Consider the following 27113-nt stretch of genomic DNA (forward strand, 5'->3'; position numbering starts at 1 on the left):
AATACCTACATATTTTAGAAATGCATTAGAAAAGGTTTGTTACTACGTCTGATGTGTGTCTCCAAAGCACAGCTTGTCAAGGAAAGAAGAGATCCAAACAGAGCTTGAATATAGAGAGAAGTGTGTTCTAATCATAACCTTGTGCTCCTTCAGAAGCTTTGTGCTATCTATTCTCCTTGGTAATTCTGTAGTGAAAGGCACTAATGATACTCCAAAATCTTATCCTTTCAGTTTCTAAAGACAATGTTTGCAAAGTGTTTTGATGTCTGAAAATAGCACCAACTAAACAACATCTCTGCTGCCACTGGAGCACGTGCACTCAGATGCATTGATAATAGAAGGAGGTGGGCAGCTCTCTGTACTACACAAACACAGCCTTGTGAAGAAAAGTTTATCTGAAAATTTAAAAGTTTTACCAGAGCTTTACAAATTCAAATGCACAGAAAGCTAGAGAATAGATTGCTGCATAGAAAATTAATATCTGAAGTGCTGAAATAAAATGCTTATAGTGAACAGAAATGCTGTGCAAGAATTGTTTGGTGTCTCAAGAATTTCTTGTAGGAGTTATTGAAGGAGTAACGTGAGTAAAGACAATTTGGGCTATAACAAGGAAGCTAAGCAATCAAGAGATGAGATCCAACAAATATCAAATGTCAGAAATTTATTTAAAAGCCACAATAGTGGCAATATCATCTTGCAGTATGTCATATATTCATCTTGGTTGATGAACAACTAATTAATCTTGTAATGCTAGAAGCTAAAAAAAAAAATCACCGACAGTGGCATGGGTGAGGTAACTCTACATCTGGAAGAGAATATGTGGTGAAATTAAAAGTTTTTCAGATCAGCAAGACATCCTTTATGCTCAGTGTAGTGTTCTTCTCTCATATTATGCTTCCCTGAAATGAACTTCTTGGTTTGATTTTTTTTTTTTTAATAATTTTATTTAGGAGGAGTAAATGTTCATAAAATCTCCATTCCACTTTGTCCTGAACCAGCTCAGTCTGTGACTGAGAACATTTTTACCGTAAGAGAGTCCCTTTACCTGACGAACTTAACACAACATTTCCAGTGACACAATTCTGAGAGGAATATGATTTTTTGTACAACTTTAATCCATCCATTTAAAAGAAGAGCTGCGGTTTCTACTTTTAATGGAAATTTAGTCCTGCAGCAGACTTAAAACTTCCAGGGAAGGGAGAAATTCCTTTAAATATAGACACATAGAAATCTTCAGGTTTGAAAAGACCCTTGAGTCCAAGTATTCAGCCAGCACTGCCAAGTCCTCCACTAGACCATGTCCCTAAGCACCATGTCTGCGTGCCTTTTAAACCCCTCCAGGGATGGTGACTCCACCATTTCCATGGGCAGCCTATTCCAGGGCTTGACAACCTTTTCCATTAAGAAATTTTCCCTGATATCCAATCTAAGCCTCCCCTGGCACAACTTGATGCTGTTTCCTCTTATCCTGTCACTTGTTACCTGGGAGAAAAGACTGATCCCCACCTGGCTCCACCCTCCTTTCAGGGAACTGTAGAGAGTGATAAGGTCCCCCTGAGCCTCCTTTTCTCCAGGATAAACAACCCCAGCTTCCTCAGCTGCTCCTCAAAATCCTCATGCTCTAAACCTTCCCCCATCTCCACTGTTCCTCTTTAGACACATGTAATGCAAAGATGTTTCATCTATGAGGGGTTTTTTTTTTCATTTTCTATATGTTCCATCATCTTTCTACAGTGCAGTGCTTTACATCTGAAAGTAAAATGTCTAAAACAGATGAGAAGATTTAAATTTCATCTTTTTCTCTTTATTGGCTGCAAAGAGAGTATGGGATGGCCTGCCTGAATAGGTTTCTAAATTGCATATGAAAATCTTGTCTCAATGGCACCAATTGATATAACTTCATAAAAAAAATAGATTTATAGAAAATATATGGTTGCTGAACTATTATATTTTGTATGAATATCTGGTTGGGCTGGAAATTGGCTGTGATAAATCCAGTGTGCTTTAAAGTGGATCAGCAATACCACTTGGCAAATCTCCTCTACTAAGCTAGGATTTTTTTTTTCTACAGAGAAAGTGGGGGTGTGGCAATTCTTTTATACTTAAACATGTAGTCCAGAATCCATCTGGATGAGGAGGTGCTAGGTAGCTCATATTTTTTGCAGGTCCCTACTCTAAAACCTCCTGAAGGAGTGAAATAGCTGAGGTTCTACTTTTGGGTCAGTTCAGAGCTCTGAGTAGAGCCTACAGCCCTGTGCTCAGCAGCAGCTCCTCCCCACAATCAGGAGCCACCATAAATGAAGTTTTTTAGGGGGCCTGTAACTGTCCCAGAACTCTGTAAGTGCTGTAACTGGCTGCAATTTCCACAGTCCTGGAAAAAGATCTGTTCCCTAACAGTACATCTCTTTTGAAGGTGTATGGTAAACGACAATAGAGAGTGTAAGTTATTTAGTCAAAGTCGCAAGTGAGAACTTTGGAAACAGGATATAGACCTTTCCTGATCTGTGCACAGTACACAAAGGACTGTGCCAAATCTGAAATTACCACAACTAAACAGCTCTGCATTTATCACCTTGCAAATTTAATCTTAAAATGAGAACAAGAGAACTTAAACTCATCTTTGAGGTCTCAGAGGGTTCTTTTTTAACTCTTTGTTCCCTATTCCTTCTTTTCCCTGTTCATCTACTGAAGAGCGAAAAAAGGACCAGAACAGTAGATTTCATTTGGCTATTGATCCAATGTGTTAATGCTTCTAGCACTGCCATTAGAGCTACTGTAGTTGGAAAATAAAGCAAAAGAAATATTCTTCTTAAATTTCTCCAGCTGGTCTACTGGGTTTTCTGACTCCACATTCTTCCTGAGTGATAGAGACTGCCTTTATTTACACAATATTAAAACAAACAAACAAAAACCCCACCCCAAAAGGCAAACCCAAGAGAATCATTTTTGGTAGCCATAAGTGTTATAAAAGCAGTGGCTAACTCTGCCACCCCCATCCACCCCTGTGGTAAACCAAAAGTGAACGAATATTGGTTTACCCTTACAAGAATCTTGTAATTTGTGTTTCCAGCACAAAACAGTAGAAACAATGCACAGGATAAATGGTTTTACAGCTAATAAAATAGTGACTGTCCGAACTGCTTGTGCAAATAAAAGGTTAGATCACGTTCTCACTGGGTTTTCTTAGACGTACATTCAAAATGCAATAAGAATTCTGAAGGGAGCACATAGTGCTTAAAATACCAATGCAAATTCAAAGATTCTGTTCTGCACCTGTGCTAAAATTCATGCTTTAGGCAATGCCATGAGAGAAACATAAGCTACTGGTGTGCATCAAAATGAAAACTTTGCGCTTCTATTCACTTTAATGCGTGGTACTAATGCGTTATGTGCATCTAAAAACAAAAACTGTTTTCTCTCCTCTTTGAATGTGTGAGGCCAAGAGGAGCAAAGAAAGCCCTGCCACAGGGAGAAGGAGTGTTGCCTCGTGGTTTTGTGGGGTTGGATCTGGCCCCTGTGCTTGGGGCAGTCCAGGCACCACCCCAGCAATCCCTGTGCCCTCGTTCCACCCCTCAGCATGGCATCCCAAACCACCTGCTGACGTGATTTTGGCATTCTGAACCTCAGAAAAATCATGCCTTGGAGTACCATAGGGAAGGGCAAGCTTATTCCCTGAATGATCTTCTTTATCTGTGCTTCTTTTTTTTTTTTCTTTTTTTCTGCTTGTCCCTAGGCTCTTAGGGAACTGGGAATTGTGGTTAAAGCTGCTTCTTCAGGCTGATGCCTGAAATCCAGCCTAAGCTAACAATGTCTGTTTCAGTGTATGTAAAATTAGCTTTCCCCAGGTTTCAGTGGATCCTGGGATGCACCTCTAAAAATAATTGATAGTGCTGCCAGAAGTCTTGGCAGACAAGCCAAAGATTGAAGTCGTGATGTCCCCAGAGATCTTACTGAAAATCTGAGCTTAATCATACCCAAGGGGCAATGGGAGATAATTATGGAGTTCAGGTGCTTTAGCCTATATACTTGTTTTGGAAGAAAAATAAAAAGCAGCTCACACAGACATATTCCCAGACATATTCACCAGGTACATGTCCTGTTCACAAAAACTTCTAACAAAATTTCTAAAGGCTTAGAAATTTCTAAATTTTTAAAACAGTATAGCTTGCTGCTCAGATATGAACTATCTGTGTAGTGCCTCACTGGAGCACTGATGAGAACACTACCACAGTATTTTACTGATTACTTCTGGCTTTACAGAAAAGCTAGCACTTCCTTTAGTTTTAAACCATAAAGATGTGTCCAGCTCTGCAGGCTGTGATTTCTGCCCCATCACTCCAGCCACTCTGGAGTAACCTCTTGTTAACGTAATTGTACATTTCTCAGGGGATACTGTAAAAGGGTGGAAGAAAACAGCAGAAGGATATAGAGTCTAGATAAATATGAAAATAACACTGAATCAAAACAGCACCACCTCAATGCCCCTTCCTTAATGGTTTAGTTATTAACCATATATCTGAGAGCTAGCCGCACAGATGGCACTAATTCCCCACCAATGCATAGTGCAGGATAAATATCATGTTAAAATAATGTATTACTGTAAATAACACACAAGTTTTCCCACAAAGTTCGCTCACTTTGTATGAAATTGATGTATTAATTTATTAATATTTAATGCTTCTACTCTGTGAGCTCCAGTAATAGTTTTCTGTAGGCAGTTTGTCTTTTATTTACAGGCACATATAATTGTAGTCGACAGCAGGAACACGAAAATATTTGCAGATAAATTTTACTCAAAAAAAAAAATCTCAGCAATTTAAAACTATTTGAGGGTGCTGAGGAATATATTTTCACTGTTAACTAAAGAGCAGTTAAACATTTTTCAAACTGTCCCATCTGGCACAGATGTAAATAACAATCTGTCTGTTTTAAACAGTCCTCTGTTGGCTGTGTTAGCAAATGTTAGGATTATTTGCTATTAACTGACAATTTCACCTTTGAGCAGATTTATAAAGTTCTGCAGTGCTGACACTAGTACATATATCATTTCTTGCAGATCAGTATAATGCTGAAAGAATCTTTGTGCAAACATACTTCAAGCTCTTCATCTTAATGTCTGAAGATGTTGATACGGGTGGAGTTAGAGAGATTTATCATCATCTTTACTTTGATCCCCTTTCCTCCAAAAAAAGCAATAAGCTAAAAAATTCATGCATCTGGAGAAGTAAGGAAGACAGTTTCATCTGCCACTGAAAGCAATCACTTAGGCTTAAGGGACTGGCTGACTTCTGGATGTGAGTGGGTACAACATAAATGTCTCACAGATATTATGAGTGGCACAGTGATCTTTCATCAGAGCAGAATTTATGGGTGTTTCCTAGCTGCTAGATGAGTGGTGTGTAATGGGATTCCATAAATTACTGTGAAAAGCAGATAGCAGTACAATAAAAGTAAATAGTGATTGCAGGAACCAGTGTATGCTACCCTGTATGAACAAAGGAAAAAAATGGCGAGATCAGCTCACTCCTGCTCATGAGGGCTTGAATATTGACCTCACACTGGCGGGGATTCCTGACCAGTGTTCCAAATGAAAATCAAGATCTGGCCCGCTGGGTTGGATATAAGACAAATATTTTGTGGTAAAGTGTGTTTTATGAAACACATTTTTCATTCTTTAAGCAGCAGCTATCAGTTTGCTGCTTCCAATTTGAAATAACTGCTTATTGTATCAGATAAAGAACACTCTACCTGTGCTCAGGCCTTGCTGTTACCTCTGCACAATGCATATAAAACTTTCCAACTTTCTAAGGCCAAAGGTGGATGAAAACAAAACTGAGATGTTTAAGTGCTAAAATGTACGCTGTTTCTTAAAGAAGAAAGCTGAACCAATTGTCTAATTATCTCTTTCCAAGTCCTGAAAACTTATTTGTCCTAGAACATTTTTCCACGGGTTTGGGTGAAGAGAAGGTGCTACAAGTGTTCAGCAAAGGGCAGAGTAAAATGAATGCGAAAGCAGCACTCGGTCCCAGGTATTTCAAAAGCTGCTCTGAGACTTTATCTAACATCTCCCACTTCGATGTAAAATTACCGCCTACTCAGTATGTTATTTATGTGTATTCAAAGGCACAGCTACTTGCTTGCCTTTCAAACTGATGTTTTAACCATTTTCTTTGGTGTGCAAGCCCAGCAGAGGATATGTGCTGACAGTAAACCAGGTTCAACGTTTTCTTGTATGTCATTGGCATTGTTTGTTGAGTTGTGGTCTGTGCTGGCTGTGCAAAAAATACTGGCAGGAAAGAGTGCTCAAGTGTCAGTGAACCAGCTGGGCCAGAGAATTCTTCATTAAAGGTAATTATGCATGAGAAGGACGCTGCTTGATTGTCAGCTTGAGTTGGTAGCACTGACAGATTGGGGAAACCAAACCAAATTTAACTCGCAGATAATGTATGCTTTACATGGGAATAACTGACAGACAACAACTTATAAAGTTCCTGCCTGCTGCTTTTATGGCCACTTTGCAGGCAGAGCTATCATTTAAATGGAAGTAGAAAGCACTACCACCCTGTTTGGAAGATTTTGTTTTGACCAAGTTAAATCTGTTTAGAACGGCACAGTCGGGTACAGAACACCTTCAAATGCAATGTGAAAAACCTGTTGATAAGCAGCCTGTCCCTTCTGTGAAACACAATTGCAGAAAAAAAGCCAGCTTTAATGGAAAGGTCTGTGAAATTTAATGGCTGTGAGGTAGCCAGATTTAAGATAGAGTGGTTTGCTTGTTTGTTTGTTTGCTTTATTTTAAAGCAGTTAAATCTAAGAATTTTCTTCTTAAAGTTGAATCATTTGAAAGAACTGGTTTTGCATAAGCAGGAGGCACTTCATATGAGGATTGCAAAACCAAACAGAACACTCTTACCCAAAATCCAGTTCCTGAACTCTCCTCCATGTGGGATGTAAGGGTAACAATGTCTCAGCATCCTTCCAGTCCCCTTCATGCTTCAGGGTGAGAAGGGGAGCAGATTCTCTGGATCTTCCCACAACCCCCAGTTCTCTTGTTTAACTTTGGTTTGTAGCAGTGTTTCAAATACCTCAAACTGATGTTCTGAGGATGAGAAAAAAGATGCTAGTAAATTTCATTTCCAGCTTTGAAAAAAATTCTGTGGTCCAATTGAATTGCGTAACTGCATATCAATTGTTATAAAGGCAAAAAAACCATTAAGAAGATTCAATAGAAAATGGAATTGGTTTTAGGGATAACTAAATGCAAGTTAGCTATGAAATGTCTTTGTTCAGTGGGTTTGAAGAACAATTGAAGTGTGTATTTATTCAACAGATTATTTTAAGCTTTCAGAAATGACAAACATTAGAGATGACTGAAAGGAGAAACTACAGAATTGAAATTTATGGTGTATATATATATTTGCAATTATTACTTAAGATGCATTCAGAAGTAGTAAAGATGTAATATGCACTGAAAATGGTAGACATGGAAGAAAATTGCATCAAGAAAATGAATTAAATTGGATTTCAAGCCATCCATTACACAGTGGAAATGAACTTAGAAGAAGAATATATGGCTTGACATGCAAAATAATTATTTTAAATGGGTATATGCATTAAAAGGTTGTGTCAACATGTAGATATAACTCCAGTGACCTTGCCTGGTAGGGCATGGGGAATTTTGCCATCAGACTGCTGCAGGCTAATTGGCACTGCCCTCCTATTTTCCAAAAATAGAATAGCCAACTTTATTCTTCATTTGCAGAACCCTTTTTGTCTTGGACTATTGCAAAGCTTTTAAATAAGAACCCTTAAATTGCATTTGTGAAATGAGTCAGATATTTTAACTGGGTGTGTTGAAGCAAATAAAAAGGGACTTATCAGAGTGATGTGCCAGTGTCAGAGAGAGCTGGCTGAAGAGTTCACAAACAAAACACACTCAAGTTTGGTTAAACCCTTGGAGGGAATATTCCATGTATTTGAAACTTGAAAAGCATAACAGTAATTATCTGAAGAGACTCGTGCCTTGCATTCTATTCTCATATTTCAACACTGTCAACAGTTTGGTTTAGTTTTGACAAACTGCACAAGCTCTGTTAAAAAGTAATTGATTGAGGGAAAATAGTTGGTTGCTTTTCCCTAAGTGTGCCTCTCATGTAGGCAGAATTGGTCAGTTCCATGAGTGGAGGGTGAGCCATGTAGGGATTTCAGCCCCTGTGACAGCAGGCAGGGCTTGACTTTTCCATTTCCTCCCTCCTCTCCAAGAACAACTGGCAGTCTGTGCCATGTCAGCACGTTCAACAGAAACCTTTGCCTTCTGAGAGAATAGAAAGAACAGACCTATTTGCTGCTGGACTAAGAATGGTCTCTCTTTCACCCACCTCAGGCAAATTCATCTCTAAATTAATTTTCCAAACCCATCAGTTTCCATTTCTAAATATTTCTATGCCAATTCCCCTCAGAAGATTGTTCCCCAAACCCAACCTCATTGCACTGAAGGTTGGATATGTTTTTCTAACTTCATGTTTTGTTTGCTCTCGTGTCATCATTACCCTTTAGCTAAAATATTATTTTCCCTTTTCTGGTTTTTACTTCAACTGCATGTTTGTTGACAGAATCCTTATCCTCACCTCAGCTGTTACTTTTGCAAACTCAGTCTTTCAGCAACCTCTTTGCAGTAGTAAGGTCACTTAAGAATGGATTGACCCAGAAGAATTATTGGAAGTAGTTGCTCTACCTGCTATTTTGCATCCTGTTCTTTCAGAATTCTGCTGTGCTGATTATTTAGTATCAGAAGACCAAATAAGCTCCTTAGCAATTTTCCTAACCTGATTTCCCTTAGCTATTCTGCCTTTTGTTCCATGTTCAACTTCATCTCCTCTGACTGAAATGAGGCACAAAGTATTAACTTAGTTTTTGGGCTGTACCTGGATTATATTTAATCTCTGTCCTGTCCTTCCTGCATAGTAACTCCATTCCCCCCCCCCCCCCCGTTTACTTTAATATCCTTTGCCAAGTCTAATTTTCACTGTGAGTCTGCATTTGTTAATTTCTAAGACTCAGCTTAATTTGCTGCTCAGTACTTGTTGGTTCTTCATACCCAACATCTGTTTTCGTTGCCACTGTTCATCCTACTGGGCAAGCCTATTTACACATTTAAGAGAGCAATTAAGGATTCAAACGATGAAAACACATTTCCTAAATACGGTGCTGCGCTGTGCTTCACAGCTTCCAGGTCAGGTTACTCTAGCAGCTTGTTTTTGTTGTCCTAAAGGAAACTCTCATTAGACAGATGCAACATTCTCTCTGCTTACTTAGCATTTCTTGCTATGTACTTGTTTCTGTTTATATGTGGCTTTCAAGCTGTATTCTGTGTGAAATACCCATTCGTGTTCTATAAAGATTTATGTGGCTTTATGTAACTTCTATGTTCACTCCTAAATGGTGATGAAATGAAACTTTCCTATTTACTCCATGGGTGACATTTATGGACTGAGCAAAAATGAATGAGAAGTACTTGGGTAATTCAGAAGAGAAACACAACAGTAGTATTGGTTTCCTCATGGTAGACATAATTTTTGATATGGTGTTGTAAAACGAACACTAACCAGAATTTTAGCAGTAAATAAACTTTTATAACAAGGACAGTAAATTAAGTTTAGATTTATTTCTGCTAATGCAGAAGCTTTCAAATCTGTTTTGTACCTGTGTTTTGCTAATTTCATTCCTCATATTCTCTACCTGCTCCCACACATCTAATAACTCCTTATTTAATGTTGCCTTTTGTTGTCTCCCATAATGTTTCTCTTTCATTTCCTTGAATTGCCTCTTTTTTTCCTACTGCAGTTTGTTTTCAACTCCTACTTTAAAAGTAATTTCTTGCTTCAACTGACCACCTTCATAAAACTAAGCAGTTTTGCCTTGAATATTTTGTAGCAGGCAAGTTGGAGCACTGTAAGGTCTCTTGCCACCTCGGTGTGAGGGGAGGGGAAGCTGTCCTTTGCAGCATCTGTTGCCTAGCAATGTTTCTCAGGTGCCTTTAGCCGTGCTGCATTGTGATCAAAGCTGAAAAGGCAGTGTAAGGGAAAGTGAAAATGGGCTTGAAAAACACCGCAATCAAAGCACAGCACTTGGTGCGACACTCATGATTTTGACATGACCATGGGGAAACCCCAGCCATACATGTCATTATGGGCAGAAGGCTTCACTCCATTTCCCAAGTGCACGGCACTCCTTGAAAGAGAGAAAGCAGTGTCGCCATCCAGCAGCTCTCCGCTGCACCGTGGGGCACGACTCTGCCTGTTCAAGAGTCAAACTGACACGGCTCAGCCTGCATTTCTGCTTTTTTTCACATCACCTGGGACATTTCGCTCACCATCAGGTGGCATTCTTGCCAGAGCCCCGGGAGGCACCATGTTTCCTATAGGATGCACCGGTACAGGTGGATTAGAGCACCCTGAGAAGCTCTACTGCTTTTCATCCAGGCATTGTTCAAAGACCCAGGCGTGGCTTTGCACGTACCAGACCATCACTGTGACACGTCTGATCTATTTCATGACATACCAACTCATCCACTCCAGCCCTCCACTAAAGGTGGGAACGTTCCCTGTACCTTGACACTGACCATGTTGTTTCAAGGCTTAAAAAAGGCATAAAATAAGTCTTGTGTAAGAAGGATTTGTTAATATGGATGATGCCCAGGTTCCTGACACGTCAGGCTAAGTTTTGTCTGTGACATGATACTAATAGCAGCACTGTACAAAATTAGGTGGAGTAGCTAGAACCCTTCATGACATTACAGGGAAAACGAAATTAATCTTTCTTGCAAAACCAGTCCTCTCTCAGTGACACGATCAGGATGTGAATATCTAGATTAAGATAGTATGGCCCCAGTCTAACATAGCATTTTCCAAAACTGTGTTTGTAGTTTGGGTACTTGGGTTATTTTATTGTGACTGAGAACTAATTTAGGCATTCATACAAGTGTTTTATCTGTGAAGTGATCCCTGAATAGAAACATAAGCATGTACTCTGTTGTTAAAAATTTGCACTCTCTGTGTGGTACATAAAAGTCCAGGGATAAACATAAGTAAATCATCCTAAAGAAAAACTTCTCAGAAATCCAGAAAAGTTAGGGTACAGTACCCAAAAAAAGATCTCTTGGTAATCTCTTGGTAATCTCTTGTTCTTCTTTAAGGTCCACAAAATAAAGGGTTTCATTGTTGTGTCTTCCAAGAGCGTGAGGGAAATGTGGTAGAAAGATGATTTTAAAACTTTCAGCACTGCTAGAGAGTTAGGCAGATAAGAACCTTCCCTAATTTATCAGCTGCCAAGAAAGACTCTTCAGTGTGGTTTTGGAACTTCACGATGACATTTCATATACCATGCTTTTGGCATGTGAACAAAATCCATACCCTGCTGCTTCTCCCTTTCCTGATACTTCCTCAATTAGAAGATCTTAGTTATTTGTCACCATTTTATGTATTATATTTCATACAAAGAAAATGAGACTTTCAGTGAAAGGGGTAATTAGTAGCATATTCACCCAACCCCATGGTTCCCTTCTTTTCAGACTTCAGCCATTCCAGAGCGCATGTGAGTTTCAAGTTTAAACTGACCATTTTTAAATAAGATAATCTTTTAATAAGAAAAAGATAGTCTGAGGTTTTGTTGACTGGAGAAGCTTTAATTGAAAGGCTTGATTTGCAGCAGCCTGTTCCTTAACTTTCTGAGCTTGAAAGAGTGGTTTTTCTGTCTGTGTTTTGTGTCTGGTTTGAAATTTTCTCAGAAAAGTGTTTCTATAGTTCTTCACAAGAAAGCAAGGGAATGAGCCTTCAGAAGTAACAGATGTAGGACTTTTAGTCTGAAGCTATATTCCTTTGCAAGGCTGGAGGGGGAAAAGCAGATGAAAATGAGATGGTAACTGTGAAACTTTAGTTGGACTGATAGTCCCACTGAACCTTATTCTGGCTTTGGACTTTTTGAGGTTCCACAAAATATGCCTTATAAATCAGTAAATGAATGAAGGCTTTTCCTCCTCATTAAACTCTGGAAGGGAAAACATTCATCTCTCTGCTTTTGAAGGCTTGCCTGCAATACAAGTTATGAGAAATTATGGTTTTATTTGAAAATTTTTGCACAGCAACTAATAGCCAAGATTTGTCATTCGTCACTACCCTTTTAAATCTGCGCTGCAGTGCGTCTTTGACACCGTAGCACCCTAAAAAAAGTTAGTCTGATGGTTGGCTAGTCTCTCATATTGAAGGGCTGGGGGAAATTTATTGTGGGCATTTTACCTCCTCAAAGGGTGGTTAGAAATCATATAGGAAGCTCTGGGAATGCTGGGAATGGAGACCAACATAGGCTCAAAAGTCTTCTACATCATTCGTGTGTCTTGTGCAAACCCTGCCCATTCTCCAGCTGTTGTCAGCAGCAGGGAAGGAAGGTGGTGCCCTGAGATCCCTGTGGGGGTACTGCTGTCTGGGTGTGACATGGCACAGACAGGTGGCCACTACAATCAGTGGCTTTGTCAGTCTGGACAAAGGAAGATAAAGTCTAAGGGGCAATTTTTGTGAGCTCTGCCTGCACCAAATGGACTTCCAATAGCTCCATTTCTGGGCTCAGGAAATCAGCATTCATTTTTAGGAATGGATGTGATATAGGATGAGGGTATGAGTGTGAATACCCCTGGCCACAATTTAGGCCCTTTTTGCAACCCACTTTCCCTGGAGCTGGAGCCCTACTCCCTGGCACAGGGTGGCTGGGCAGGACCAGGCAGCCTGCTGCTCTCCTGGGAGACATATTCTATCCTCTGCTCATTGCCTGATTTGTAGTGCCTTTTGCTGGCTGGGCAAAATAAAATTTCAGCTATGCCCTCGGTGGCTGCAGAGGAATGGGATTTTGGAAGAGTGGAAGAACAAAGGTGGTGCTTGCTGCAGAGCCAGAGGTAACAGAGCAAGGCTTGTTCACTGGGTTTTGCATGAGGGCTGTGGCAGCAAGAGACAACATTTTCTGTGAGTGAAAGGTATGTTCAGAGACACTTTACACAGCTGGTGATTCTGCCTCTAGTGCCCCTCTGGGCAGTTGTGAAGCCTAGTTGATCATAAATGCCTTGTCTTCCTAATTTTCATCTACAAGCTCCACTGAATCTGTATTACCCTGCCTGAATGCTTGTCCAGTGTTTCTGCAGAAGGGCAGGACATTACTTTTACAGCCCAGGTGATTTTATGGAAGGGATTGAACTCAGGTCAACAACAACTCATCCATAAGCAGTGACAGCTTTAGGGAAGAGAAACATAAACCCTATCAAAGATGGCAGTATTTTCCAATTCTCTTTCTGCACCATCTCTAAAAGCAATTTTTCCGTATCCTTACCTCTTAAAATTATCTCCCCCCCCCCCCCCCCACCCCCCCCCAATTTTATTTTATCATCTCCTCTTTCTACAAGACCTTCCCTCACTTTTTTCCTCCTCCTTTTCTGGTCCCTGCCCAGATTTCATGTTCTTTTGTGTTCTGCCACTCCCTTTCCAGTTCCTGGCCCAGAAATCTGTCAGGTGTGCTGGAATGTTGCTGGGGCAGATCTAAAGCAGTAGTAGAGTAGGGGAAGGAGTTAAAACTGAAGACTGGGAAGCTTTGAAACAGAACACAATAGTTATTGTGCTAATTTTCATCTCCATAGCAACACTAATGCAATGTTTTTCCCTCACTCCTGGAATTCCCCTCCCATGGTCTCCCTCTGGGCTCAGCCTGGAGACCAGCATTGGTTCAGGGACTGGGCGGGTGCCTCTATGATTTTGAATTATCAGAAAATGAATGAGAGTTGAAGAAATAGGTAGTAACCTCCTGGTGCAACTCTGTAGGATGCCCCTGAAGTGTGGGACAGATCTGATCAGGAGGTTTGTCACCAAGGAACAGAAAGGGTCTTGTTGAGATGGCGATGACAGCTGGTGAAGTAGGCAGCGATTATTCTGTGGGGAACTTCTCACAGAGGTTCTGTGAGGATGAGAGGTCAATGTCACTTTTATAGGGGACCCCTCAGACACTATTGACTATGAATGTATTATCCTCTAAATTTAGGTTTAGGTCATCTGAAGGTCTGAGCAAATAGCATAGCAAAAAATAGACATTTTGCATTATTGTTTCTGAATTCAAATCATTAATAGTGCGAGACTGTGATTAATGCAAACTGAGTATCTTAAAATCTGTAGGCATCTTTACATATCTTACTTTGGGTAATGTATCTTGTAGAAGTTAAAGGTGGCTGAAGGCTCACAGCATCATACAAACTCTAAAGCAAACTACAATCTCAATTGCATTTTCTCCTATACCTGACATCTTGTTAACCATGCTTTCATTATAAGCAGCTTTGGGTATTTTTTTTTTTTAACCCTTGTGGTACCATCATACTGAGCAAGAAAAATCTGGGAGGGAGGAGACTTTTTGATACTCCACAAATGCAAGTGTCCCAAGGGGTATATTTCACTGCTGAACACTGCTGTGGCATTTGGAGAATGCCAGAGGGCAAACTTTGAAGAGGCATAAGAAGCACCAAGAGGGAGAAGAAAATGTTAGAAAGTGCTGTTGTGACAGATGGTGAGATGGTAGGCTGTTCTCAGATGGAAACATGTTGAAGAGTTTTGCTTCTTCAGTCTGGACAGCTTCTTGAGAACAGGCTGGGGGCAAAAACATCCAGAAAGCCTCAGAACAGCTTTAATCTGTGAACTGTAACTGCTGGTGGAAAAGAATCAGTGAGCAGCTCTCAGTAGCTGTAGTGGTTAACCATGTTCTGGTAGCAGTGCTGGATGTCCAGGAAGATCCATCAGGAGTCCTGGCTGGAAAATTCATTGTGCCTTGGCTGAGAAACATTAGTGCTGTCTGCAAAACATGGGAATACAATGCTGATCTTCCAGTGCTGTCTGGAGCCAAACCAGCATCTACTTTTTTGTCAAAGGACCTTGACTTCTCTTGCAGTGGTGGAGCATCCAGGTGTTCCCTTCTCAGCTCCTGGCAGTGCTGGATGTTACCATCAGCTCTGGCACTGTTTTGGCAGCTAGGACTGAGCACTGAGTTGTTCCTTTTGAGGTGGTCTTTACTAGGATTCCTCAGGTTTGGACTAAGATGAGATCTCTAGGAAGGTGTGTAGTTTTGCAGCTGGAATGCTGCGGTGTTTAAAGTGGGAATGTCACACAGGCTCCTCATGGAAACAGGGAGCTTGCAGGTAAACTGAGGGCTCAGTGAAGGAAAGCTGCAGGAAAGTTGACTCAAAACACAGAATTTGCTGTTCTTGTCAGCTGACTCTGAAGATAAAGTGATGTCATTTTCAAGCAAGTGTTCCATTTCACCAAAAGTTTATACTTACTGCTCTTACATACCCTTCTTAGCCTGCACATGTGAGGCATTTCTATTAAAAAAAAAATATTTAAAAAGGAATAAACCTAGGCATCTTTTACTTCCTCCACTACCTTCTGCCCATCCCTTCTCCCATCTTTAAATCCCATAGCCTTAATACCCAAATTAGAGACCTTCCTCTCCCCACATATTCAGAGCCTAGAGCGTACATGTAGTTTGCAGAGCACTGAGTGGGCTTAATGTACCATCAGGCTAGAACGTGTTAGGAGCTAATTCTGGGATGCATGAGTACAGGAATTGTCATGGGAACACAGCCTATAATCAAGAAGGATAAAAATTCCAGTAGGAAACCAGGCTATGGGAGACTTCCATCATGTTGCTCAAAACAACCTTAAAGAGAGAATGATTTTGCAATTATTTCAAAGGAGACACCATGCCGTGGAAACCCCTGACAAAGCAAATTGCCAGTAATTAATAGAAGAAGGAACTTTAAAACACTAATTTCTTCTAGTTATCAAAAAACATAAACCTGTCCTTCTTCTAGACCCACTAATGAGAAAAATATATAATTTAAGGAGTCAGTTTCCCTCTGACTGAAACTCAGCTTGTAAACATTGTGTAAAAATATATTTTCTCACTTTCTTTTAACTGATAAAAGGGAAGGTTTGAATTAGCCTACCACATAGATGCTTCCTTTTAATCCAGTTTCCTTGGGAAATAAGAGTTACAAGATTGTGCCATTGTCAGTCCCCATGAGCTCCTTTTGAACTCATTGTCCAGTTTCAACTAAACTTGCAGAGAGATCAAAAATCCCTTTGCCGTTGATAAAAACAAGTAGATACAAGGCAAGCCTCTGTTAATGGAAAGGCCACAGCATGTGTTCAACATCTTATTAGACATTAGAGAATCTGTGTGAGGGAACAGAAAGACTGAAAACTTTTGTAAGGACAAAAACTACAGTAAGGAAGCTTCCAAAGTGTCACTGCTCAGGTAACTTTTTGGGAATTGCTGTACTAAGCTCTGTGATATGAGTACTTACAATTACTTTCTAATTCCAACCTGTGCAGGGCCTCCTGATAATTAAAGTGTCAATGTTTCAGTGATGCAAACCACATTGAAAATCAATGTTCAGTTGACATTGCTGCTTGCAGGGAAGATGGAAAGGTCTTGTGAAGGTCTGCAGAACCAGCTGTGAAAGCCTTCTGTCAGCTTGGTGGGAGGGGAGAGCTGTAAGACCAAACTACCACTTGTGAATCCTCATCCTTTAAACTCATGGCTGGCTATAGATAAAATCAGAGGCACGTCTCTTATGAGGAGGCCTCCAGAACTGCATGTCCTGCCTAAAACTTATTTGCAGGTATTTTGCCTGTTCCCATACCAAGAGAACAGACTGAGTAACCCTGACTTGAAGCTGCAGGGAAGCTCCTCACAGGAAGATCTGTCGGTGTGAGCAATGGTCCATCCTCACAGAGATCAAGTAACTTTTACTGTTCAATGTGTTTTTTTATTCCCGGTTCTTTGTCAGTCAGGTGAATGCTCCTCACCTTGCTTTATGAGTCAGGACAGTGAGACACAGGGAGACTAAATGGTGACACCAAGGTGATGCATTTTGGCAGAGGATTAAGTTAAACCCAAACCCTCTGAGCTGCAGGTCGGCAGTGACTCTGAGAGCTGTGGGAAGGGGCAGCCTCGGGCTCTCCACAGGGTGGAAAGCTCTTCCATGTGCTCTCTGCCCTTCTTCCCTTCTCAGACCAGCTCTCTGATTCCTGCTTGCACTTTTCTGACTCTGCTTTGGCCTATCAGGTTTCCCAGAACTGACCATTATGCCATCACTTTTGAAGTGACTTTTGAGTATAACCCAGGGCAAGACTTGGTATTACAAACCTGCTTACAAAATGGCTTGCTGCCTTCCCTTACCAGCTTTCATAAACTATGTCCAAAATACTCCAAAGTAGTTGCTAATAGCCTAGATTGATTCTGACTGTATAAAAGACAAGTAATTTCAAATTATGAAAATTAACTGCTTACATAATTTGATTTATTCTGTTACAGTCTCTGTGAGGATTTAATCATGGTGCCTTATCCCCAGCTCTGCTGCTGCTGAACTGGCAATATATCAAAAGTGTGATTCAGAAAGGTCTAGCAAGAATGCTGGGGTGGTATGAGGGAAAAACAGGTAGATGACATAACAGAATTTAAGTTTCAGTCTCTGGCTTGTAATTATGCCATCTTTTTCTAACTGTCTGTGTTTATCCTATTGCATTTAGATTTAGCAGCCTGTTTAGGATCGTGTTTAATATGTATATTAATATGTATATTTGCAATCTAATTACAACTTTTACCAGAATGCCTAGCTCAGACTTGCTGAACTTTTGCAATCCATGAATGATTCCTCTGCCTCAGAAATGACTTTTCTGTATCCCCAATCCAGACAAGCAGGCACTATCCCAGAGTCCAGGCCAGCTCCTTCCTTCCTTGCGAAGGAAGATTCACCTTGCAGATGCTGGCATGCAGCACGTTCTCCAGGGCAAGGTGGGCTCCATGCCCGTCATTTAGGGGAACCAGGCAGGGGAGGGAACTCCAGAACCAGCCTGTGTGAGGCTGGAGGTAGCAGCAGCTTTTGTACCTCCCCTAGCTTGGTTTCCTCAGCACAGTGCCAGGAGGAGAGGCCTCTCAGCCAGTGTGATCCAAACTTGTTCTCCAAAACAAGCCCCCTACCTTTGTAAGTCCCTGACAAGGAGCATAAAGGGATGGTGGTGGCATGTGCCTGTGTCTGAGAGGCAGCAAGTTAACAGTAGGAAAACCTGTCTAAATAAGGATTTACTTTTGTAATCAGACACAGAGCCCCATGGCACAGTCTGTGGTACAGCCTCCTCCTCATCACTGAGAATCTAAACCTGAAAAACAGAGGCTGCACTAGGAATACTTATATCTTCACAATTTATTTGTTAAGGTATTACCTTTGCTCTGATAGGACTCTTCTACCTCCCACTGGCCTGGGCAATCACTCAGATAAAATGAGGTGAAAAACAGACAAGCACTTGCACACAGAAAACATTGGGACTTAGCAAGGGGCACTTAGAAGTAACTTGGAACCTAAATTTGCAAACCAACCTAAGGGATATGAGTAGCTAGCTGGATAACCTTCCAGAAGGCAGAAACATCTTTTGAATTGCCTCTTTAGTCCCTTTAAAGCATTATCATCACTTTGATCTAAATTGAATTGACTCCAAGCCAGTTTATTGCAATGTATGAGCTGCTCCCCTGTCGATCCCTGAGATGAAGCTCTTGCCTAAGAGCTTGGAGTGACACAGTTCACCCTCAAAGGCACCAAAAGAGAGGTGAGAAGAGATTCTTGTAGTTCCCTCCACTACAGAGACAGAAGGAAAACTGATTTTGACTTTTAGGATAGGTTTTAGAGGCATATGATGATGCAAAGAAAGGTATTGTTCTCCCCTTCTTTTCCCCTCTCTACTCTCAACCAGAACTACCTTCTCTCCCCTGGCTGGGACATAGCTGAGCCTGAGGAGAACAGTTCTGCCCACAAGGCCCTCTCCACCCCTCCAGGATATTTCCTTGTTGCAATTCAGCTGTTTCTGAGCTGGCAGCAATTGCAGGAAGGAAGAGAAGAGTTTAAAGAAGGAAGACAGGGTGACAAAGTCTTCTTTACTGAAAGAAGGAACAGTACTCCTTGATCATTGATTCCTACAGCTCTTTAAAGGGCAGAACATGCAGCAGTTGCACTTGACAGGTGTTGGGCCAGAAGATTTGTAACAGGAAGCGTGAGGGGTATGATCTGTTCTCATTACCACAGAAAGAAGCTTTCTGTTTCAGTCAGGACAAACAAATCTTTTATTTCCTGTCTTCTTTTATTACTTCACCCATTTATGAAAACCTTTGTCTTTATTTTCTTAATATGCCTGCAATGCCTTAACTTTTTAGGTCAGCAATTCGTACCTACAGCTGCATAAGAGCAAACCTCTTCATATAAATGGCTTAATTTTCAGGCTGACCATGTAATTTTATCATTCTTCAAATGACCTATGCTTCTTTAGATTAAATGGATGAGTTTCCAGAAAGTAAATGTGTTTGGGCTCCACAGACAGAGCTTTATGTCAGGTTCCTGCCAAAGAAGTCTGCACAATATTGTCTCAATAAAAAATGAGAAAGTAAAAATCATCTAGTCACAGGTGTACTACACATTAAGATGCAGAAAAGGCATCACTAAATTATGTCATTGCATAAGTACTTCTCTCAGCAACAGTTAAGGGAACAACCTAGCTGGTCACAACTGAAAAAAGTGCAGCTTTTATGAAAAGAATTGGCAGTAAAAAGTCAGAATTACATTTCTATGTGAAGTAACTTCTGATGAATTAAAGCAGATCCTGAAGTTTCCAGTGCTCCTTCCTGTGTAAATGGTGCTTCATTTTCTTATACGTATTTTCAGCACATCTCTTTGTCTGCCTAACTTTAACTTAGGCTCTCTGCTGTTGCATTGAATTTCAGTCTAGATTTCTGTACCACTTCTACCAAGGTACCTCACAGGTTTATGAGAGAAGTGAAGATATATCTTTTGTTCCCTTCTTTCTTGGTTATGCAACTCTTTGATACATAGAAGTCAGATTTCAGCAGATTGATGCCTTCAGGTCAGAAAAATGGTTGCTTCGTCATCTTTCTGCATTTAAATCCATTTTAATTCTATATTTTTCCAGATAAATTCTGGCCAAACCTGTTTTTCTGATATTTAATGAAGAGGTTTTTCTTGTGACTTTTCTGATGGAGCAGATATGAGCAATTTCTAAAAGAGCTGTTGACTGTTATGAGCTGATTGGGTGTGTTGCAATGGTCCTGGTAACTGCAGAGGGTCACCAGTTCATCCTCAACACCCCCCCCGAGAAGTCAGTCAGTGTCATTGCTGTGTTATTTGGGGAGAGGAGAGGCAAATCCTCTGTCTATGGATGATATCCTAGATCAGGGAGTTTGCCTCTCTCTCTGAATCAATAAAATGAAAGGAACTGTCACATTTCCAACCTCACAGACTGCAGTGGGATGGACATTCAGTAAAACCCAGGTGATACTGCAGTAGAGGAGACCACACGAGTCCTTAGAGGGAGAGAAGCATCTCTGTGGGTATGCAGTGGAAAGCATTTTCCAAGGAGAATCAGGACCCATCCTCCTCTCTGTCCATCCTTGCCTCAGGATATGTCCAAAAAAACCAGACACAGCCCATTCTTGCAAGTGGATGTAACACAGACCCTGTGCTTCTGGTGTGTTGTTTTTCCCATTTACCACGTATTGCATCCACCAGCCTTCACAAATAGGTCTTGAGAAAGGAGATTTTAATGGGATTTTCCACAAGTGGATATTGAAAAGGAATGAGGAGTTTGCCAAAAATGTGTTCCTCTCTTCACGAGGACATGAATCAAATCCCTTGATTTACTTTCTATACTCTTTGATTCCAGCAGAGGTCAGCTGTGCCTGTGCCAGGGATGGATAAAGCAGTTCAGAGTGTGGGCGCCTGTACACCTTGCAACATAAAGCGCTGCTTTCTTCCCACTGCCCCTCACAGCACTAACCTAAGCCCATTTCAGGCCCTCCTCTTAAATGGAGATAAAAGGGCTTTGAACCAGGGCATCTCTATCTTCAGGACTGCCATAAAAGCTGGTTAGAGAGCTGTTCTTGCTGCTGCTCTCTGGCTCCAAGCCTGTTTGAGAACAGCCTGTAATGAGCAGGAGGAGCAGGAGACTGTGACAGTGGTCCTTCGTGAGGTTAAAACTGTTGCAAGATGAAAAACCTCCAGAGAGCAAGAAGTTATGTCTGGACTGTGCTTTGCAATTACTGAACTATTAGGGAAAAAAAATTACTGCCATCCTGTTGCAACTATGTTCCTTTACTGCTGTATCAGTTAAAAAACCCCAGATCTCTGTGCTTGATAATGTTTGGTTAAGGTTTGTTCTGGCAAGAAAATTTGAGTGTATCCACAAATAATTTTACCTCTTTAAATGGCATAATTTTGCTGGATATATGGTCCACTAAAGGTATTATTTCCTCTATCAGTTACAGTGATAGTCTTTAACTCTCCAGAACACAAGACAGTAAACAATTTGAAGCTCTTCAGAACACAAGACAAGAAACATTTTAAAGCTGAAGGCAGAATGTGTTGACAAAAACTCTCTAGTTTACCCATATAACCCTGAAAATGTACAAGACAAGTTTTATCCTCTCTTCTCTTTTTAGAGATTAAATTATTGCTACATTCAGAATTTTTGTTAATTGTCATTAACGATTGACACACTTTACAGACTTTTGAAGCCAGAAATTAATGACTGCTTTTCTGAAATTAAATGTCATGCTTTCGACAGAAATCTTTCATGTAACCAGTGATGTCTGCCATTGAGACAGCAGCTGCTTCTGAAGGATAATATCTAAAAAAAACAAAGAATCTCACTGTAAATCTAATGTCTGGTTTTCCTAAATAATACTTTTCACACTTTTCTGGTACCTTTTTTGAATTTAGCTTCTTCATGCTAAAAAACAGATGAAGTTTCAGTGCATCTAAGCACCCCTTTCCTTTGTTCTATTAGGGAGATTTAGTAGATTGAAATAACTGAAATGACTAAATGTGGTTTGCTTATTTCTTATGTGTAGCTGTATATAACAAGAAACGAGTGCCATTATTCTAACAAACTACCAGGAGAGCCAATAAATAATTTCAGCACAAGATCAAGGATAGGGCTAACGAACAGAAGACTTGTTGCCTGAGAACTGAGAGAAGAAACAAGCCCACTAGAAAGAGGTGATTAAGGCGCACCTTCATAGTGAACTTGCACTCTGTGTGCAGTTGTGTTGCCCAGCTCCAGCCTGCAGGAGTGTCAGATGAATGTTAGGCAAAGCAAGGAAAGCTATTTTTCATTTTAGTGCTTGCTCCTCCTGATGGCATTATCTGTTATAGGTCAAGCAGCTACACATGACAGCTTCATAGGTCATCCTGAAAACAAGATGCACACCCAGAGCTGTTGCTGCTGATTAAAGATCACCTAAGTGCAGATGACACTCCTGGCTTTTAGGCAATGACGATAGATTTAGAATTCCAGTGTGAATAGCAGATTGTGTCCCCATACCACATACACACACAGCCCAGGCTGTTGTTCACGAGGGACCATGTAACTGCCTCACCAAAGAGCAAATCCTGTTCTGGAAAGGTGACAGCATTTGTAAGTCTCCATTCTTTGTTGTTACAAGAGGATCTGCATGGCTCAACGCTTACAGGTGCTGGCTGCCACTACAGACAGTCACGAGTGGGCTCCACACTTAATACCCTCCTTACCTGTGTTTCTTTGGCAGCTGGATCCAAAGATAGGTATTTTTTAGGTCAAATTTGTCTTTACAGAGAGTTTAAAGCACCACTGACTTTTGTGCCAAAAACTAATGGATGCATCCCGGGCTGCTCATTATGCTGTTTCATTTTGTCATCTGTCCAGTGGTAACTGCCTTGCCCTGGGCTGAGGAGAGCCTCGTCTGCCTTTCCCAAGGAGAAATCTTAGGGTGTCTCTAGGCCATTGACAAAATCTGAAATGCAAACAAAAAACTTAATCCTGAATCACAAATCTCTGAAACAAACAGAAAAAAGATGTCTCTCTTGCTGAGAGTTCCCTGCTCCCAGCTGAAGTGCGGCTGGTGCTCACAATATTCCTGTTAACTCCATCCAGAGCAGTGAGAACAAACAGCTGTGCCCACACTGTGTGGCCTCTAACACAGGGCCATGTAGCTGAAAGACATAATCACTGTTTTTTAGAGATTTTCTGGCTCAAAATAGCTGAATTGACATGAGGGCTGAACCAGTGGATTGGTAGTTTGATAGTCTAATATCAAAGGGAAGATAAGTTGCATATCCTTGGACATGGCACGAAGTTTTGTGAGCCCTTGAGGACAGAAGATCTGCTGGAAGTGTACTGGAAAACACTGTGCAGGACAGAAAGATCCCAATCTGGATATGGTCCTGGCTCTTGTGCTTATTTGAAATGGTATCCTTAACAAATCACCTCTAAATCCACATCTGGCTTTTGTCTTGGAGGAAACTGACTGGTTTTCTGCATAACAGGGTCCAATCAAACTCAAGTTGATACAGTTTTGATGATGAGGAGAGAGGGACTTAACAACAAATCAGAGAAGTGACAATGTAGACACAGATCCTCATTATGAATAGAAAATGGTTGTTTATTCTAGATATAAACATCCTAAAATATTTAAAAAAAGAAAAAGCCAAAACCCCATAATGACACAAGGCTTTTGGTCTAGATAAAAAGAAACACATTTTGTCTTTTACAAAACAGCAGGGGCCCATTTTGCTGCTGGCAAATGTCAGTCTTCAGATAATTTCATAATAAGACCTGCAGTACAGTCTTTGAGAAGAGTGAGACTTGACTGGAAGAAAAAAATTAAAAGCCTTCAGTAAAAGGCAGGGTGAGGAGGAGCTTGATTTATAACACTAATGTAAAAATTCTTTGTGCAGAAGAGATGGTAATGATGCCATTATGTTGGGCAAGCCCAATACAGAAGATTGTTTATGTAGATGAAAGTGTTAGAGAGGACAGAATGGAAGTCATTTCCCTAAGAAAGAAATCAACAGCCTTAAATGCATCTTTTACAGAGACCAAAATGCTATTAGACTTCTAAAGTTTGACTTTCCTGTTTTCTTGAGAGGATAATTATTTTATTTGCTTGTTTTCTCTGGTACATTTGAATTTTTTTTCCTATGTCACTAGAAAACGTCTGTCATTTTTTTTGTCCTGCCTGCTCCCTTGGGTGGCCCCTGGTTCATCCCCTCACTGTTCTGGGGCTGTCACAGGTCCCGTTATGGGCACCTGGCTCTGCCTGCCTGTGCTTGGCTGTATCCCCTCAGTGAGGGATGCCCATGCTGGGGTCACCTCAGCTCCCAGCATGTCCCCCTTGCAGAGCAGCCCTTCTCTCTCTCTTCCCCATATTCCCAGCTTCAGGATGTGGAGGGTCATGTAGCAGTTTCTCAAAAAGGATCTGCCAGTTACATCATCAGAACATGAATTAGCTCTGTGATATTGCTGGGGTGTTATCTCTGCCTGGCCAGTCATTTCCACTGTTAAATTTGCACTCTTGGTTGTTCCTGCCCAAGATCATCCTTGATACTGGTTCTATTCAGCTGCATTTTTTAAGAAAACCTTTAATTCTAACTCAGTCGTTCCATCCATTTGCATTCCTCCTCAACCTTTTATCACCTGCACGCTTACCAACTGTACAGGCTATTCCCACAGCTCAACTGTTAATGAATAATTAAACGCTAATTTTTATTAAACTATTAATTAAAACACTTCAGGATACCCAGGGGAGTCTCCTGAACAATCACAAGTGGTGTAAGGTTTATAACTTGACAATAGTTGTTCTAATGAGCTATTTTTGATTAAAGCTTTCCAGACAATGGTACACACTCCTAGTATTTTCACCCAACACACATTTATTGCTTTGTGTCTGTGGCACTGTTAAAAGCTTGTGCGGTATTTACCAGGATTTATTGTAACACAAATTAGAGGAAGATACTGTGATAACTGTCTGGGCTGCATCTCTAAGTAATACTGATGAGGCCCAAGTTAGCCTCCATCCTCTGGAGACTGAGTTACCAATAAACCATGGCCTGAAATCTCTCTCAAGGATCATATTTTGATCACAGACGTTCCTGTTTTGGTTGTCTCTGCTGGTTTCAGAGCACCCCTCTCTCATCAGTGACTCAGTGAGCCACAGTCATCGCAGTGAGGTGGCAAACTTGTACTCCGTGGGCTCCATCACTGCCTACTGCCGTGGTTCTCCAAGCCAGGCTGGTCTTTTATAATCTAGCACAAAGCTAAGAAAATGAGTATTGATAGTGACTTTTTCCCCCCATATTAAATTTAGAGATAATCTTACCCTTAATACAAATAAAATGAATGGATTTAATGCTATCAAATCAACAGTGCTGGGTAAAAAAAAAGAATAATGTTTTTCTTTCCTCCTAGAGGAAGGATCACTCTTATCCAGTAAAAGATCAAATCATGGCCCAAATGTATGTATCTAGAGACTAACTAATATGGTTATAATACAAATAAATCATCTGCACTTAAAACTGGAAAATGCTTGTTTTTATGTATTAGTCACCCTACAGTAAGTGTCATGCACATTGGCTTCTGGATTCAGGCAGAAACAACAGCCCAAAGGATTACTGCTGCCCACACAGTAAGTCTTCCAGGCAGGTCAGTGTCAGTGCTTCCATGTGAGTGCAATCAGTAACGATCCAGCAAGTCAAAACCCAGGAAACTCAAACAGCGGAGGATGAGGAAGGATGGTCTGCCTGAAACCTAATTGCTGTGAGGCAAGAAAAAGAGTGGGACTGGGAGGACAGAAGGTGCAAGGTGATGCTGAAGTCACGTTCTGCTGCTGGCCATAAGAGTGATTCACTGAACACCGTGTCCTCTGTTAGAGGGAGGGAACAATAAGCAGGAACATTTGGCATTCCCGTCCATGAAAAGACCCAAGCCAACTGTCCTGCTCGGCTCACTCAGCTGCTGCAGGAACCAACTACAGACAGCTCTAGGAAGAAAGCAAAAGGATTGAAACTTGACTAAAATGAACTTTTATTTCCACTGCTGCGAAAAAGGGGAAGGGGATTCTGACTCTTGTCTTTTTGCCTGTAATTGTTATTGCAGACACGACTGTGTTACAAGTACAGTAATTTAATACTCTCAAATTCTATTTTGAAGGTCAAAGTGTTCTAACATTGTCATATTTTTGATTGTGACTTATAGCAGCAGAGTTTGGAAGTTCTCCTCAAGTCAGGAGAAGCTGCCAAATGAAACCACACTTCAATAGGTACAAAGTACCATTTGGAAGAATTCCATCAAATTGTAATCTCCTCTTATTACTGCATAAGCATTTCTGGGTGAGGTAGCCAGTTCCAACCCTTCACACCCATGTCAAAAATCTACATACTGGATCAGACATTTCTGTGATTCCTAGTTTTCATTTCTGCTTTCCTTTTCTCTTTCACCAGCAGATCACCGTCCCAATGTTCCTTCAACGTTCATCACAACTGTTTGTTCATTCACATGGGTCCTGTACTGGCCTCCATGGAACTGCTCTGTGTGTTTGTGTACATATGTAAGTACAGACACCTACTTAATTATGCAAGTAGGTAGCTAAATCACCTTGGCCCCTCTTTGCACCTTGTAGACGGCTCAATAGTGGGATTGTCACTCTGAAATCCAATATTCCCTGTGGCAGAGAATGACTTTATAACAGATCAGCACTTAGGGCATAACTGCCGTGTTTGTGCATGAGCCATCTGACTGGCTGATTCTTTTTGGATATTTTCACCATCAAACCATTCTGTTTTCCACAATCAACACAAATGCAGTTCAGTCAATGCCTGAAAAGGCAACACTGCCATTTAACATACTGGAGTAATGGTTTCTTACAAAATACAATGAATTAGGCACAAGATTCTAGGAACAAATAAGGAAAAAAAAGAACTTAGGCAGCCATTTTTTCATTTTGATAAGCCCTGTCTTAAATTTGGGGGTGCTTGGTGCTCAAAGCTTTCAAAGCTCATCTTGCATTTTGTCAAGAAGAAACAATACTTAAACACAGTCAACAAGGCTACTTTTGCTCGTAGTTGATAAAGTGTTTCCAATCCTCCCATTTTTCAGAGGAGCCAGTGAAGTGGGAGTCCTTAGGTCGGACTTTTTGTGGTGCTGAGCAGCTGATGC

At 40.8% G+C, this 27113-nt stretch overlaps 1 protein-coding gene and 1 long non-coding RNA gene across 3 annotated transcripts in view; one reads left to right on the forward strand and one right to left on the reverse strand.

The window, feature by feature from the left end:
* The window catches only part of HTR1F (5-hydroxytryptamine receptor 1F), a 105364-nt gene that overhangs the window by 74370 nt on the left and 3881 nt on the right, over positions 1-27113 (reverse strand). The window contains exon 2 of one of the 2 annotated variants that reach the window (XM_048295535.1): positions 6914-7099. The exons of the other annotated variant lie outside the window; for it this stretch is intronic. The gene's annotated coding sequence lies outside the window, so the exon portion shown is untranslated. The remainder of the gene's footprint in view (positions 1-6913; positions 7100-27113) is intronic. 2 annotated transcript variants of the gene reach the window in all.
* Positions 1-27113, forward strand: part of LOC125322016 — a 66406-nt gene that overhangs the window by 28437 nt on the left and 10856 nt on the right. Inside the window, exon 6 of the long non-coding RNA XR_007201803.1 lies at positions 26399-26505. This is a non-coding gene — a long non-coding RNA (uncharacterized LOC125322016). The remainder of the gene's footprint in view (positions 1-26398; positions 26506-27113) is intronic.

The sequence above is a fragment of the Corvus hawaiiensis genome, chromosome 2 (genome assembly GCF_020740725.1).
Source record: "Corvus hawaiiensis isolate bCorHaw1 chromosome 2, bCorHaw1.pri.cur, whole genome shotgun sequence".
NCBI classification, from domain to species: Eukaryota; Metazoa; Chordata; class Aves; order Passeriformes; family Corvidae; genus Corvus; species Corvus hawaiiensis.